The 16,800-nt window shown below is 42.5% G+C and overlaps 1 protein-coding gene across 12 annotated transcripts in view; it reads right to left on the bottom strand.

Annotated features, from left to right (window-relative positions):
- GK (glycerol kinase) overlaps positions 1-16,800 on the bottom strand; it is a 358,525-nt gene that overhangs the window by 184,008 nt on the left and 157,717 nt on the right. The window contains exon 1 of one of the 12 annotated variants that reach the window (XM_019486300.2): positions 545-653. The exons of the other annotated variants lie outside the window; for them this stretch is intronic. The gene's annotated coding sequence lies outside the window, so the exon portion shown is untranslated. Of the gene's footprint in view, positions 1-544; positions 654-16,800 lie in introns of those variants that run through there. 12 annotated transcript variants of the gene reach the window in all.

The raw sequence follows: 16,800 nt of genomic DNA on the forward strand, positions 1-16,800 counted from the left end.
CGGGACTCATGAAGGCAGCAGTGAATTCTGGCTCCAACTGTGCCACTGGCATGACTGTGTGGCTGCACCCACTATTGTTCTTAAACTCTCCCCTCCTTCAGTCAGTGTCTAGTACTGCTGACCTGGTTGCCCCACCCTAGTTACGCTACTGGGGTCCAGAGGACTTTTTAAGATTACTTGTCATGATATAGAAAAATATTCAAGCTTCCTCTGGTGCTACTATTTTACATAAGGAAAACACCCTTAGGAGCCTCTGGGGAAAAAGCACAATTCTGACACTAGAGAAATCACACAAGGGTGAACCTTGGCATTGGAAAGGACAAGTGATTTTCTTTAAGACAGTGCACTCCCCTTCCCCCCTTCCCTTCCCTCCCCTCCCAAAATGTCATGAAACTTAAAATTACTTTTGTATGAACAAACAGCAGGAAGATGTTTAACAAAGCAGCTTTTCTTCCAACTGTTTGTTCACACCAAAGTGATTTAATGTTTTCATGATGTTCTGAAGGAAAAAAAGCTGCATATTGTCTGAATAAAAATTACTCACCTTTCAAATGCTCCAGCTGCACGATTCCTCTGGCATCAGAGCACTGCCAGTGCTCCAGCTGCCTATCACGGTGTTTTTCTCATGAAAATTATTTGCACCAGCCTGAATATTTTTTTGCATCTTGACTGAATAAATCTTAAAAAACTAGATGGCTCCAAGTAAATCAACAAGCAAAGCCCCAGTGACGACAAGGATACTCTAGAAATGCTGGAGTTCCAATGCTCTAAATAAGGAGACATACCGCTGAGCTAAACATAATTTTTCAGGGGAATTATCTGGGACAGGATGTTTTTCTTTACTATATTTTCCCCCCAACTGAGTTAAGAAAAGGGATTCTGTTGTGGCCTTTTGCTGAAAATGCTGTAGCTCTGGACATTCTGAAGTTGTCATTCTGAAGTCTGGAGGGCATAGACAAATTGAATGTTTGCTATTAATATAATTTGTCATCTCTATAAACCATGTTTTAAATTCAAGTTGTAAAAGTAATCCAAGAAAATTAAAGTATGAGTTAATGATCACATGTACACCAAAATCTATGTTTTTGCTTCAGGAAGATCATAAAAAGAAAGAACAAGTTGTGGATAATCATTTCTCCAGTTTACCATAATAGTCTTTGCTATTGCATCTGCTTTTTTCTTTTTCAATAGTGAAGATGCATCTGTCTTCTCAGGTGTAAGGCTCCATTGCAAGGGCTTGAGTTTTAATGAACAGAAACAAACTCATTCAAGGTTAGCCTTGAAAAAAAAAATCACCGTATTTTATAATCATACTAGACAGAACTATGTTAAATGATTTTTCCTTACTTAGATTGCTCTGGCTTCCTAGACAACATGCATGTGCAATATAATACTTGTTAAAATTTCACACTGTATTATATATGCACTTCTCTCTCTTCCTGTACATACATACACATTGTATGCATGTATGCGTGTCCATATATAAACACAAGTATACTCATGTACACAGTCAAATCTTCAATATTTATCATTTGATATGATAATGACATGATGTTGTGTATATAGCTATATAAAAAAACTCTATCTATATTTCTTTCTTTGAATGATAAATAATTAGTCTTGTAGCTATAAAGCTTATATATTCCTAGCCAATGACACCTTCAAGGTCTCTGTGCTGCCTACTGCTTGACCTTGGTTTAAAAGCACACAGAATGGAAACCTTGAAACCAAGATCAACAAGATTCATTCTGACAGAAACCAGATGCAGCACAATAGAGAAAAATACACATTTAATTTTAAACAACCCTCACTGTTACCAGTTCTTAAAATCTTAAAGTACAGACTGTCCTTTGCCATAAGTATTAATTTTAATGCTCCAATTATGTTTGGCTTGTATAGGGCTGTAAGTACAATAACTCTAGCTGTTTGTGCATTATTCCTGTTTGTAGCTAAAGTCAGAGAACACAAGCACCTGTAGAAGTAACACAAAAATGGGCTACAGCTTTAGAATAATGCCAAATACCTGATTTCATAAAAGCACAACCAGAAACATTATATTTCATAACACTTATATGGAGGTTGCAATACAATCAGATGATGCCCATAATGAGTATTTTTTTACCTTAAGGATAATTATTTTGTCTTATGTTACTTTCCATTTGTTACGTTACATTCCATGTCAAGGCAGCTAATCTTATGAAGGGTCTAGTACATTTCTTATTTGCTTTTTTGAAGGAAATGGAACAACAGCTTTACCAAATGGGAAAGTGAATGTGAGGTCACATATCAAACCAATATGGTCCATCTTAAATGGACTAAACACATCCTGAGTGCTGGGTTCTTAAACCATAAGAAGCCCATAATGGGCTATCAAAAAATAAATGTAAGTATTTCTTGAGGGCTCCCACAAGGGTGAATTCTTTGCTTATGCTTCACTACTTTTTACCAATAATACATAAGAAAAAATAATTGCTGAAATTGGTGAAGAAATGACACAATGACTAATATGGTACTAAGTGATCAAAATGGCAGGGCAATAAAATGAAGCCATATGGATCACTTGGAAAACTGGATACAAATAATGTATTTTAATATATTCAAGTGCTTAAGAAAGAAGAGTGTAGGGCCATGCTTACAGGGAGTATAACTATGTACTGCAAAACAGTGATTCTAGAAAGATGTTGGCTGCAATATAGGTGACTAACTTAACATAAGCTCCTAGTGTGATTCTGTAATGAAAATATTTAGCATGTGACTTTGGATATGTAATTAGGGGAACGCTGAAAAATAATTGGAAGCTTAATTTATGAACAATACTGATGAAACCATTAGTAGAAGACTCTATATAGACCTAATTTCTATATTTCATAAAAGAATAATAAAAAATGGAGAGGATTCAAAGAACAATAAAAATTATGTAAGGCCCCAAAAGCTTTACAAATAAAATTAAAGACGCTCTATATATTTAGTTTATCAAAGAGGGAACTTTATCATAGCTTATAATTACTTACACAGGGAGGAGATGTCTGACTACAATGTGCCATTTAATTTAGCAGACAAAAGCATACAAGCAACCGAAGGATAAATATTAATGTTATACCAAATAAGATGCAACTTTTTTACATGAGCAGTAATTAATCTTTGAAGCAACTTACTAAGAAAAATGATCAATTCACCAGCAGTCGGGATTCTCATTTGTAAACTGAATTTTTCTGTAGCAACAATAATTAAAGCAAATCTGTATGTGTGGAAGGACCTATACGTCCAGTGCTTATACCAATAATTAATCATATGGGCTAAGTACAGACAGTCAAAAACTCTAAGGCTGAATCAATTCAATCTTTGCACGTTAGTCTAAGTTGCATAGATTGAACTGAGAAGCAAATGACCAGACATTCACTTTTGATTCCAGAAATGCAGTCACATGCCTACAGCAGCCCAGGTCAGAAGCCCGGTGGCACTAGAGCATGCTCAGCTGGAGCAGACAGCTTAGGCCAAGGCTAGTCTTCTCATGCTGCTGGGGGATGCGGGGAGGAGGAGGGTTGTAGAGGAGGTACAAAACATCCTGGGATTCTGGGGGACTGTGAGTTAACTTGAATCTGGAGGGAATCTGGGAGAGAAGTTCAATAAACCAATTTAACCTAAATCAGTGAAATCTGTTACTACATCCATCCAGGTTTACCTTAAACTGGCTTTGGCCATTTTGAAAGCAGTTTATGTGCACTGAACTTCTGTTGTGTTACACATTTGAATGGGTTTCCTATCACTTTTACCAGTTTATATGTAATTTCTGTCCTTAGCCATGAAGTGTTGAGCATTCTTAACTTCCACAGTTACTCATTCTTAGTTAAAACAGTCCTATTGCTTACAAAAGAGCGTCGTACCCTTGAGATTGCTAGATAATGGGAGTTTTACTTGAATGATATCCCCATTTAGTGTCATTAATTGCCTCTACAATTTGCACACTTGTTTTGAAAACAACTCCCTTGTAGGCCATTTTGACCCAGATTTTATTAACAATTTGTTAAGATTTCATCACTGAAATTTTCATGTTAATGGAGTAAAATTTTCAATTCAGCTCTCTCAGTATAACCTATGATAAAATGGGTTCAAATATTTTTTTAAATATTGGAACAGTATGAAACATGGTGATATATGTAATAATCCTCCATTCTGATATGGAACAATATCACTAACTTCAACAGATTTCAAATCTATATAATGAATAACTTACGTGGCTCACCCAAGTGAACCATTGATTGTACAGAAACACTCAGTAGGGACCATAAATGACCCACAAAACAAGGATGAAAATTTAAAGCAAAAGATCTTTCAGAGTATGTGTGTCTTGAGTATTTGAAGTAGAATAGGAGGGGGGAAGAAGTTAGGTCATTAGTTGACTATAGGTTGTGTCTAAAACTGGACATGTTTCTTAAGAATTCTCATGTCTGCTAAACCCTGACATCAGGGAAGTGACATGGGGAGCACAGCTATAGAACCACTTGGATTTCAGCAGGGGAAAAAAGGCTATATGTGGCGGGCTTGCTGCTTTTGCCTAGCAAGCCTGGTTTAGAGAAGGACACTTCAGATTGGTGGAACATTTCCACCAATCAGTTAACAGCTGGGAGGGGCTTGCCCCACCCCTGCTCGGAGGAAAGTGGGGAGTGAGGAGCCCCTAGATCTGATTGAAGACTGTGCTTTGCAGGTCTGGCAGACTTCAGGGGTGGGGCCTCCAGTGTAAATAAAAGCCCAGTATGCTCAGCATGCTGGGCAGATGTGGTGAGGGACAGCGAGGAGAGAGGATCTCCAGAGAAGACTATCATCAGGACCCCACTTGAGCCTCAACGGTGCATGGATCGGCGCACGGTGCTCAAGCTCTGAGCGGTGCTCAAGGTGACTTGACCCTGCAAATCCGGCAAGTGGCTGGGTGAGGCGGTGCATGGATCAGCCCATGGAGAGCTGGACCTGGGAGAAGCTCGAGGCTGCTTGGGCTCCACCCGGTGCATAGATTGGCACACGGACAGTCAGCCCTGGGAGCAGATTGAGGCTGCTCAAGTTAGCTCTGGCTCTAGGTCGAATAACTGGAGCCCCACAGTGTGGTTTAGCATTGAACTAAAAGAGCCCCAGTGCCCAGAGCAGGGCCCGGGAAGGGGAAAGACCACTGGCATGAGGGGAACCGGAGCCAGTGAGGGCTCAGCTCCCATAGGTGCTCCCTGGGTGCCCAACGTGGGGCACAGGCCTCAGAGGGAAGGACCCTCAACTTGAAGCCAATGGCTCCAGGAGGCCTGAGATGGTCAGGGGACACAGAGGCCAGATCAACAGCCCCCAGAGGAAAGAGCATGAGTTACCAGGAACCAGGGTCCCACAGAGGAGGTGCTCCTGGGCAAGGGACCCTGGGGGGAGTGGGCAAGGGGGAAGGCCCTGCACACCCTCTGCTCTCCAGGGTCAGAGGGGAGGAGACCCCAAATATACACTAGGGGGAGAAGACCCTATCCCACTTGAGGGGCCAAGTGGTTGGAACCCAGATAGGGTGCGTCTAATATCTGGTATAGTTATGTTTTCTATTCGGTATCTCTTGTCATTGTTGGTGTTATAAATCATTGGGTGTATTAATTCTATATAATGGGCTCTGTAAGGATGTCTTTATTGGCTAACCCACTTGGGTATAAACTTGCTGGATTGACTGTCCTGGGATCCACCCCTCTTCTGGGCCTGAGGCACGGGTACTTACCCAAATGTCCTCCCTAGAGCAGACTTCCTCTTGCTAGCAGACCTTTATATGTATATTTGTATCTATATCTGTAATTATATCTATCCTTTCCTACAGAGGAAAGAGGGATCTGCCCAAAATTCCGGCATCCCTCTCACAACACCCTCCTTCTGCCTACCCATCCCATCCAATTGAGAATAGGGAACACCCTTGGGTGTACCCAGGTTACATATAACAGACCTGGGCAGACAAAGAAAGGGGCAAGATGTATACAAGAAGGACGACATAATGAAAGGGAGAGCCATTTGAGAATTTTTATGGCAGGGATTCATAAGAAACACCTGGATACAAGCAGGTGATGACATTTCCCCAATGTAACCTCATCTGTTCCACAAGAGGAGAATTCCCAGTCCAGTAAGTATGTAGGTAATGTTAGGCTGAAGTATAGAATATTGTGTGGCAAAGTGGGGCTCCGCGCCTAGCCACAGTGCTAGGTTCCCCACTTGCCTTTGGGCACGTCACCCACCTGACTCCTGCCATGCCTTGTCCTTAATTAATTAAGATGTTAATTAAGACAGGAGGCTGCCCATTCATGCCCCGATGTCAGGGGGCACTATCTGCTGCCCATTCATGCCCCGATGTCAGGGGGCACCTCCCCTACACCGCAGCCCATGCCTCGCAGATGGCATCCACTGATATTACTCTCACTGGCCCCCATACTGCGCCCCAGAATCCTCCTAACAGGACCCCTCTAAGATCCCTCCATTCAGGCAGCCTACCCCACCCTAATTCAAGCTACCTAAAACTATTTCTCCTCTTGGGCGTGGTCCTCCTGGGATCTTTGGCCACACAGGCCCTGGCCTCACCTCCAAGGCCAGTCAGAACCCCAGGCCTCCAGCTCTGGGCATCCCTCGCGGTGGGTCCTTGGCCCTTTTGACCATTCTGTTTCTGGCCCCAGCATTTACCAGTCAAGGGTACTCTACATCAGGCTTCTGAGTCTCTAGCCCCACTCTCTCTCTGGGGTCTGCCTTCTGGCCCTACTAGCCTTTAACCCACCCAGTTGTGGGAGCTGGGGTAATTACAGCACGACTGGTGTTCCAGGGTCTCACGGGGACTCTCACTCCCCACCCTAGAGAAGCAAGTCATTGTGCTCTAACTATAGGTCTTGCTTTTGACCCACATTCAGCTTCCCAATGGAGGAGGACTTACCAGAGTCAGGACTCACCCCTTGCTCTCAGACTGAGCCCCCTGTGCCCAGCCTCTGGCCCAAATTACAGCCTTAGGTGTCTAGAAACATAGCTTGGCCTACTCCCTTTCACTTGGGGCTCCACACTGCCCCCTTCACTCGGGGCCATGGGGCTTCCCTCCCTGGTGGGCTCAGGTGGTCATAGCTGTGCCTAGCCCCAACTACCTTTCCTCAGGGTTTTACATCCCACAGGGGCTCAGGTGGCCGCAGCATGCCTGGCCCTCCAGGATGATGCATGAAGCCTTGCAGCCAGGTGATGTTGCTGCCTGCCCACCAGCAGGGAATTGATCTGTTTATATAGGCAGCCAGGGATCTAAAATGGCTGCCACAATCAAGCACCTACTGGCTGCTTGGCTCAGATCTTAAAGTGGCAGGCACCAACAGTGCCCTCCCACACACCTTCCCCCTTAAAATGGTACCTGGGGGAGGTTTCCCCTGCTACTCCTCCATAGCAGGCTCCCCTCAGAGCCTGTGAGAGCCCTCAAGTTGTGAGCACCCCCCAAAGGTGCTCCACCACACACCTCCCCCCCTCAGAATGAGATCTAGGGCTTCACTTGGCTGCCATCCATGCTGGGCTCTGCCCCAACCTACTGTAGCCCCTGCCACGTGGCAAACACCCCAAAGGTGCTCCGCCACAATTGCTATTTAGTATTAATTTAATCTCTGAGATGTTCTTCTACATTCTTCAAGGGAAATAACTTTCTGTTTTGAGAAGGGATATAGACAGAGGAGCCTAAGGACCCTGTCTTGGGGCTTTTAATCAAAATAGCCTTTAAAGAGGTTCACTATAGACATTGGCCGACATCAACATGATTACAGGTAAAGTTAACTGACCACAGTGATAAAAGCTCACACTATCATTTACACATTAGATTTGTACATTAACCTAATTTTGACTGTCACATTTTGAGCAAAGGCTGAAGGTAAGAGAATTTGTATTCCCTACACAAGAACTAGTGTTGGCTAAAAAAAACCTGCCCTTTGAAAAGGAGCTCCAACCATCAGAGAGAGCATTTGATTACTGCAATGGGACTCCAGAACCACCCTCTTCACCAAATGGTAACTGTTTTGCTTGCTAGTGGATGGCAAGTTAGGAAGGCTCCTACAGGTTATTCCTGTTGCCTGCATCAAGCACCATGGATTGGTTGGTACAGGATGTACCAACACATTAAAGTCTTTCACTGGTTCCTATGCCTAGCAAAAGCCTTGTTTTTAGAGTGCTGAATATTAGGTAGAATACCCCCCTCATATGCTGCTTAGGTTATCCTAAAAGAATTATCCGTGAATGGACCTGAATATTACCAGCTTTTAAAGTAGAAGAATGCATCTCAGAGACTATGTTCCAGTCTAGTATCTCTCTGTAACTCTCACAAGAGAACACAAGAAAAAGGTAATTTCTCAGTGAATGAATAATGAATGACTGCTTATTTACTCCAAAATGTATGTTAGCATAGGACAGATAAAACACCAACACATTCTCATGATACCTTAATCCATAGATTTCATAGATTTCATAGACATTAGGGCTGGAAGGGACCTCGGAAGATCATCAAGTCCAGCCCCCTGCCCAAAGGTCAGGAAGTCAGCTGGGGTCATAGGATCCCAGCAAGATAAGCATCCAGTTTGCTCTTAAAGGTGTTCAATGTAGGCGCTTGAACCACCTCCGGTGGCAGGCTGTTCCAGACCTTGGGGGCTCGGACAGTAAAGAGCCAGTTGAAGTGAATCTGAGACTATATCAGAGAATATTTCTATTCCAGTTTGGGGCCTTCCTATTTCTTTTAAGAAAAATATAAATTTCCTGCGTTACTTGTGACATTCTCTAATTTGCTGACAACTTTGAAGTACAATCTAGGATCCAGATTCTTTAATTTGTGTAAGTAAAATAAAGCTTCATGTTGAAGCAAAATAAAATAAGAACTCATCTTTGGAATTGGTCCAGACCTTAAATCCCAAGTCTGCTTTGTATTAATACCATTTTTATTGTGATACATGGTCAAAGTTCTGTCTAAACATTAATTAATACTACTTTTGCTGCCAAAAAAGTAACATTTACTGGTTAACGTGATTCATGTCATGTCCCAGGATAAGGAGCAGAGGAGGATTCTTCTGTTTGTGTATTACAACAAAAGTATCAAAGACCCACAGGGCTGTTTCTCTCAGCCCATGGGGCTGATAGAAGAGCCAGGAATTTGGAGGTGGGGCCTGCTGCCAAAGGCCCAGTGACAGAGCCCAAGGGGCATATACATTGGCAATAGTTGCATTAACCTTTGTGCTGCTGCCACTTGCCCTGCTGCCACCATTGCTCACTCCACCACTGTCCGTGGGTCTGGATCTGGCCTGCAAGGCTCTTTACAGCCCAGATCTGGCCAACAAGGAGGCCAGTCAGTCTGGATCCAGCTTCCAGGGTGACTGAGTTTCACAGAGCTTAAAGGTGGTTATCTGTTTGAGTCTGAAGTCAGGCAGAGAGAAGGGCAGGCTGGCACCTTAGAGACTAACTCAGTCAAAGGCAAGAGCTTTTGTAGGCAACAATGTATTTTGTCAGATGCTATGAATGGACATCTGAGGAAGCAAAGCTGTTGCCTACAAAACATCATGCCTCTCTGAATCAGTTAGTCTCTAAGGTATCACCCTGCCCTATCTTCTATTAGAACATGAAATGGAGAATACAATGTGGACTGATTGCCTGTAAAGGTACATTTTCCAATGGTGCTATGTATCAAGAAACAAATAGCATCAAAGTGGCTGGTTAGATTCCAAAGTTTTCCATCATGACACACCCATAGTTTTATCCTTTTTCTATTTACTTATACTATAATTATGCCAAAGTTATAATGAAAATATGAGTTGGTAGTTTATTGTGAATAGGGCCTAACTGAAGCTAATAACTGGCATATTCTGACCTATAAATAAAGGAGTCTCTTTCTCTCTCGCTCCTGTAACATTTAATAAGCTCTCAGGAGGCACAGCTCTAGTTTGAATGGCTAGAAGACATGGCACTTTTCAACTTCATGATCGACCAGCTCAAGGGAGGTATGCAGAAAGTTTTGGAGTTCTCACGGAAGAGCCTTTACAGGGTTTTAAAATAGTTGCTCTCATATTTGACATCTCTCTGCACCTCTCCCAAACAATGAATAAAGTTAACTTATTTGAGTAGTAGCTGCAACTCAAATATAGAGCTCTATAACTGTGCATCCAATTAAGCAGGAATAGCTATATTATTTCCTAGGCCACAAATTTAGACTGGGAGAGAAGAGTGAGCCATGAACTACTCCCCCGACCCATGCTGCTGCCAAAAGAAACATTTATAATAACATCTCATGTGTGCATGGTGCTAAAATATGGGAATAGTGGCTGGAATGCAGAGAGCGAAGCAACTGCTTGCTTTGTCAATGCTTAATTCCAGCTAGGCAATAAAGAGACAGGAGAAATCTGAACTTGTTGTTATAGTAGCACTAGACATGCTCTATATTTATACAGTACTAATAAGTCACTTCAGGACTACATTGCTTCACTGGTTAAAATCTCTATTCTCTCAGCCTTGTGACTCATAATACAACTTTAGTCATATTTTAACCTTCAGAACTGTACTCTGTCATGTCTTACTGCTTAATATACATTGTTGAGTGTGGTGATATGACACACAGGATAAACCTCAATGCGTTTTGCATTAAAAGCGAATCCACTTGACTCCTTTTAAAATAGAAATTCCTTCAGTTATTGCCTCACAAATACTGAACCTTGTTGTGTATCAGCTTCTTACATCAGTACTGTAATTAGAGTGGGGCGACCTGCCCTGGTGTCAATTTGTGGGGATGGAGCCAATGGGGTTGTGGGGAGGGAGGGAAATCACTGCCACTGTAGCCACACAATTGTGCTAGAAGTCACTGTTGTCCCTGCATGTCACAGCTGCCCCTGGTTTCCAGCAGCCCCATTATACCTCCACCTTTCATATTTGCCCCCTATTTACAGAGCCCCAGTAACCAAGATGGAGTCTGCCCTTCCTCTACACTGTGGTAGAAAGAGGCCCCACGGAAGAACGTAATATAGTATTTAAGCATAGCCAACCTCAAATATTTAAAATGTCAGAAAAGCAGACTTTAAAATTCAGGAGCCTGGCTTACAAATGACAAAGCTGAATAATAATAATAATAATAATAACAATAATAAATCCACATCACTTTTGTTTGGCGCTTCATTTTTGTCTCCCCAGGACACAAGCCACCTAAGTATGATCATCTCAAGAGTCAAAATTCCATCTTAAATAATATGCATACACAAATGGAGATCTCTCTGTCTATTGCTCAGCAGGAACTCCATTTACTCTCTCTCATCCCCAGGGAGATGGGGAATTCTCTCCTTCTGCCGTGGCCCCTCACCCACAGCCCACACATAGCTAAACAAGATATTCTGATGCTGTACCCTGAATAATTCATCTGCCCCCCTTTTCATCCTCTACCTGCATATATATTTTTCCACAAAGTAAGGCTGGTAGAATTGGGAAGAAAACAAACTCTACATTCCCCTCCATGATCCCCAAGGTCTTCCACTTGCCCCATCTCCATATTCACTTGCCTGCCATAGTTCCCTGCCTTTTCTTTCTCAGTTTTTTTTTAATCCAATTAATTCTCCCTTTCTGCAGCATGTATTCCAACACAGATAAAATGGAAGGATTCAGCGCTAATTCCAAACAGCTTAAAGCAGCTGGCAACAAACTAAAAAAATTATAAGGCAGCAGGCCAGGATGAAATAACTGTAGATATGCCCAAAACAGGTGGGGAAAAGAATTTGAAAATGTTGCTACAGCTCTTCAACCAAGTAGGTGAGACAGAATCCAACCTCAGAAGACTAGGAAAAACACAATTCATCTTACCAAAAGAAGGGGGTTTAAATTATTTTAATAGCTGACATGGGATCACTCTAGTAGTGTCAGACTCAGGGAACTCTTTAGTACAGTTATTCTGATTGGAATCCGCAGTTCCACCAACAGTAGCTTTGAAGAACTGCAAACAGGTTCCCATTTCACTTGTTCTTGTATTGATCCTCCCTTCACAGAATGCAATATCACTGAACAAAGCAATGAGAGGCAGTTATATTTTTTTTAAATTAAACTGATTATCAGACAGCATTTGACAGTACAGACAGAATGTTCCTACAGTTGATATAGGGAATCTATGGATTTCCTTGACATATTACTCAGTTCCTCCAGAGTCTTTATCAAGATGCTAAATATGCTGTGTCTTCCTTCCAGACTGGTTTAATGTTACCACTTAAACAAGTTACTCTTTATTGTTTGCTGTTGCCAATAACTTTATTACGTGAAATGCATTTGGCATGGAAAGTGGAATACTATGGGTAAATGGAGTGCATGGTAATGATATCTTTGCTAGCAATCTCTGTTTCCTGAACACACTGATAAATGCAACTCAGCAAAAGATAAATGAACTAGCTCAGGGGCAGGCAATTATTTTGGGTGGAGGACCGCTTACTGAGTTTTGGCAAGCTGTCGAGGACTGCATGGGTAGCCCCGCCCCTTGGCAGGTGCTCTGGTCGCCATCTTGGGACTGGAAGTCCCACCCCCTAACCCCTGATCTTTGCCACCAGAAGTCCCTCCCCTTGCCCCCAGAAGTACTCCTTTCAGCAAGGGGCTTTGCCATCTTGGAACCAGAAAAATACCAAATTATATTCTAAAAAGCAAACTTCTAAAACATTCATTCATTTGATTTCAAAACATAGTTTTGCCCTGGTTTACATGTGTTTGTGTAGTATACATAGCAGTGATTGCATAATACCTTAAAATGAAGTCTTACACTTGTATATTGGGGGGCTGTGAGTGTGTGGGTATGTGGGGTGAGGGAGCATGTGGGTGTGTGTGGGGATAATGGGGGGTATGGGTGGGTATGGGGTTTGTGGGGAGAGGGTGTGGGGGGAGGGTGGCTGGCATGTGTGAGGGAGTGTGGGGGGCTGTGTGTATGGCAGTGCAAGGGGGGTGTGGGTGCATGTATATGATGGGGTTTGCATGTGGGGATTGTCCTATGAACACACACACATATACACACACTCTCTCTCCCTCTCTTCGCCCCTGCCTGCATGCTTGCACACACCCCTGTACTGATGGGGTCCCATGCTCCCCAGTCCAGCCATGAAGCCAGGAGCCATGTGGCGCTGGAGTAGAGTGGGGGCAGGAAGCAGGGAAATGACTGGGGATAGGCAGGGCTGGGCTTCTGCCTCCTGCTGCCAGCTCCCCCTGGGTTCTACTGCCCCTGGCTCCTGTCCTCTTTGATAGACAGCCAGGAGCAGATAAATATTTTCTAAATTTTTAGGGGTCCCACGGACCAGACAGAATGGCCTGGTGGGCCGGATCCAGTCCGTGGGCCATATTTTGCCTGTGCCTGGCCTAACTAGCATTACCAAAGAAAAAAATTCTTACAATCAATAAGTCAAAAATCAAGGTTAAAGTTTTGAAAGTCTTGTATAATTCCATTCTTATAAAGAAGTAACAGATTTAAGTACTGTTTATGGGTTGACTTATTAAGCAGTGAGCTTCACTATTTTAGATACTACATTTATGATAGCGTCTTATTAAGTAGGCCTATGAAAACTTATGCCCCTCTGAACCAGTTAGTCTTCAAGGCCCCTGGTAGCCGTCACATTTAAGCCATTATTAATGTGTTAATCATGTGATAAATTGCAGCATGATATACATTTAGTGAATTAATGTCATGATAAAATGGCAAATGAGCCACAAAGATGTTCCATATTTCATGGATCTGGGACCCAGACCTGATCTCTGTCTGATGCCTGAAAGCAGTCCTGAGTCTTGAGTCTGGGAACTGGGGCTCTCCCCTGCCCCATCCCTGGAGGCAGCCCCATGTCCCAGTTCCAGGATGCAGGGCTGTTCCCTACCTGTTGAAAGGTGCATCAGCATACTCTAGCATGGGGAAATTAGTCATCCCCCATGCTGGGATCCTGGCTCCACAGTCTGGCATGGCAGAACATGGAGTTTTTGTGATTGGGCACAAAAATCCTCAGAGTCCAACTATATGATCATTTTTATGTCTACCAGGGGCCTAAGGTACCGCCTTTCCCTGCCTTCTGCATTTATGATGTAAAAGCAGAACATTTATTCACTAGGTTTCATACTCTTATTCTTTCCCTGCCTTTCCCCATTTACCTACTATCATCATTGAGAGGCGACCTTGTGGCTGCCTATAAGTTCATCACAGGGGCACAGAAGGGAATTGGCGAGGTTTTATTCACCAAGGCGCCCCCAGGGGTTACAAGAAATAATGGCCACAAGCTAGCAGAGAGCAGATTTAGACTGGACATTAGGAAGAACTTCTTCACAGTTCGAGTGGCCAAGGTCTGGAACGGGCTCCCAAGGGAGGTGGTGCTCTCCCCTACCCTGGGGGTCTTCAAGAGGAGGTTAGATAGGCATCTAGATGGGGTCATCTAGACCTAGCACTCTTTCCTGCCTATGCAGGGGGTTGGACTCGATGATCTATTGAGGTTCCTTCCGACCCTAGCATCTATGAATCTATGAATCGATGAATCTTTACTTGTCACTATTGTCCCTTATAGTTGAGGATGACAGTGCTACTGTGGGGCTGGTAAAATCAAGTGCAGGGGGTGTGTAAATGATTGCCTACACCTATTCAGGGTAATAACTTTTGTCATAAAATTTTCAGTGTCACTCACTGCTGCTGATGCATCCTTCACCCTGGGCACTTCTACACATCACCATATGGTGATGTTGCTATGGTGCTGTGCTTTAATACTCCCTCTTGGAAGTACTACAGCATGGCACAGTATGGGTGGTTACTGCACTGTGTCCGTGGTGCATGGTTAAATTTTGCCGCTATGTTGCTGTAGCAGCGTGTTATACTAGGGAAGCGTGCCGCTATGGTGACATAGCTGCCAATCACGTGTAGACCCATGTGATCACTACGTTGCTGTAGCATGCTGTACAGTGATGTACTGCATTGCTATGTCACAATAGGAGGACATGTAGACGCACCCTTTGTGTACTTCTCTTAACAAGGACATGCCAATGCTCCTTAAAAAGCTTATGCCTCCCCTTATCTTGGTGTTCAATTGCTGCTTGATTAAGGATGAAAGAGTTAGCTGGAAGATTCCACTAAATTAAGAGCACCTCTAGGGTGTCCTTAAAGCATTTCTTGAACAACCACACTTTCTCCTACTCTTACTTCAGCTCACAGTATTGGAGCTGCTTGGGCAGTCATGTATTGTCCAGCTGAGCCATGTATTTTGTTTATAACAGCTGGGCCTTCATTATTAATGCCTTTATGGACATGAATTCAGCAAATGTCATGGCTTTGCCATTGACAAAGTCCTTGTTGTAGCACTTAACTCAGAATAGAGCACAAAGAGTCCCTGGTAGAAATTCTTCAGTTGAAATTCTTCTGTATAACATCCAACTCTTAGATCCACATAGCAGTGTAGTAAGCATGACAGATTTATGCACCTTTAATTTGATGGAAAACTTGACCTAAGCTGCCGCATACCTGCTTCATAAGCCTGCCAAAGACTACTGTAACTTTCTGGATGCAAAAGACCCTCCCCGCCCCACCATCATGATTAGTACAGTTATTCAAAACACTTGCAAGGTAAGAGAACCTGTGACCAGAAGCTGAGTTCTGCTGTACTCTTTTCCAGGCTCTGTTTGGCACATAACCCTTACTTGGGGTATCTTGTAATTTTGAGTTCTTTTGGATAGAGCCAATGGGCAAAATCCTGGCACTGAAATCAGCTAAGTTATACAATTGAATTTAATATGGCTATCCTTTTATTTGTTTGTGACATATAGGGCACATTTTGGGACAACTGCAAACAATAATATTGATTAGCATTAATATTAAAAAAAATCTATTACAATGAAGGACTTGAATCTCAAAATTATTTTGTCTTCAATTATAGGCCAACATGATTAAAAAAATGGAACCTCAAGTTAAATTAAATCAGCTTTAATGAAGAAAATCAAAGCTTCTAGGTATTCAAAACTTTTGAAATGTTAGCACACTTACTTAGGTGCCTTAATCTAGTTACCCATTTTTTAAAATGTGGCTGTCAGTTTAATAAATATCTAGATTTTACTGTAGATATTTGAATAGAAAGTATAAGCATTTTTATAAATCATTGCTATGTAAGTACTAAAGCTACAACATCAATAACTGTAAAAATGTAATTTTTTTTTGTTTAAAACACTTACTACGTGATGATATAGTCAAGTCTATCTGTTTGGCAATAAATAGCAAATAGCACTGAACTAAAAAAACAGCTCACTCAGTCCTCACTCAGACATGCTTTTATCTGTAAGCAAGATTTTCTTCCACTTCAAACGTACAGCTTTTATACATCAGTCACTAAATATATGGAAAAACAAATCTAAACTCCTTAATCAAGCTTTCCTACTTTTTTCTGGCTCCTGAATAAGGAAACTAAGTATGCTAGATAAGCATTAACAGAGAAAATTATCAGTCAAGTGGATTACTAATAAAAGTGCAAGGGGGAACACTCAGTTTTATGAGCAACTTGAAAATCAACTTCATGTGACCCCTCACTTCATCAGCTTTTAGTCTGGCATTTTCTTATTGAGAATAAAATATTTATTTAATGCATCTAATTTCATGCGTTTCATATTTAATGTATCTATGCTAGAAAGTTAGTCATTTCAGTGGCAGGTATGATTCAAGGGGCTTTGGACAGTGGCAGCTAAAAGGAGTCCTTGCTTTACTTCTTTACAGAGTAACGATCAAGCCTGGTGCTCTGGGCAATGCTTTCCTTTGGAGGGCATGGGGGTGAGCACTGGAGAGAAGTGGGAAGGGGA

The sequence above is a fragment of the Alligator mississippiensis genome, chromosome 1, assembly GCF_030867095.1.
Source record: "Alligator mississippiensis isolate rAllMis1 chromosome 1, rAllMis1, whole genome shotgun sequence".
Lineage (NCBI taxonomy): Eukaryota > Metazoa > Chordata > Crocodylia > Alligatoridae > Alligator > Alligator mississippiensis.